The sequence below is a fragment of the Lactuca sativa genome, chromosome 4 (genome assembly GCF_002870075.4).
Source record: "Lactuca sativa cultivar Salinas chromosome 4, Lsat_Salinas_v11, whole genome shotgun sequence".
In the NCBI taxonomy this organism is placed as follows: Eukaryota; Viridiplantae; Streptophyta; class Magnoliopsida; order Asterales; family Asteraceae; genus Lactuca; species Lactuca sativa.
The window spans coordinates 367,163,906-367,165,224 of record NC_056626.2 but is presented as its reverse complement, the minus strand read 5'-3'; positions in this window follow the sequence as shown (position 1 = coordinate 367,165,224).

Below are 1,319 nucleotides of genomic sequence, written 5' to 3'. Positions count from 1 at the left end.
ATCATTTTGCATCATAAAATTATAGATAATAACATTTTCATCATCAATCATTGTTGATTATATATATATATATATATATATATATATATATATATATATATATGTGTGTGTGTGTGTGTGTCTATATATATATATATATATATATATATATATATATATATAGAGAGAGAGAGAGAGAGCTAGGTTCAAATGTTTCTAGCAACTATTGTGTGTATGAATGCACCAATAGGAATTTAGGAAAAAATAAATCATTAAATAAATCATTTAAGGGTATTATTGTAATCTCTGCATAGTTAATTATGGTAGATAATTAATATTCTTGATTCTTGTGAATATAAATTTAGAACATTAGCCCTAAATAGAACTCACCATCCTTTCTAATCCACCGATTTTGCTTCTTCTTCTACAATCGATCAATCAAGAATCAAACCCTAAATCACGAAAGTCCTCATAACAACCGTTTTCTCCAAATACGCATGTACACCCTCATCTACCAAATTTGTGATTTCGTCTACATCAATACCGTCAGACGTAGCCACTGACGACACCATCCTCCGTCCTTATAGCCACCGCCACTGACTTATTATTTCCTCATAGCCACTGGCCAACAACACATCAAAACCAAGGTATGTGATCATTTTTTAGAGTGAATCGAGGAAAAAAACCATCGCCTAATTCTAATTCTAATTTCGTTTAACCCTAACCATTCCAAAGATATAGACGCCTCCATCATCAAGAGACTAACGTCTGTGGCCTGCTTCTTCCGCCATATCCCTATTAAATCACGTATGCCATCTAAAACCCTAGGCCACCGGCGACTCAATCAACAACACGCTAGAAATAAGCAAATCCAATGGAAGACGTCGCCTTGTAAACTAGGAGGCTGTGTCGGCCGAAATCCTATATATCACTGTGTCATCAATTCCTTTTTGTATATGGCTTTTTGTAATTGATTTTAAAATTTAATCGGGTCTTTGTAATTGAATTTAATCGGCATCTGATTGAATTTTTGTTAGTGTGTATCCCTATTAAATCACGTATGCCACCTAAAAATTCTTCCGCCATATCCCTATTAAATCACGTATGCCACCTAAAAATTCTTTTAGAATGAGGGCAATATTCTTTTAGAATAAAGAGGGCTTTAGTTTGAAGAAGGCTACTATTCTTTCAGAATGAAGAAGGTAAAGAATATTCAAAATCATTCTGCAAGAATAGTTTATTCTATAAGAATTTTTATTGTTGTATTCTATTAGAATGCATTGAATTTTTTAATTTTTGAAACTTGATTATCTTTTCTTTGTGGATTCAGGTTTTAAAGA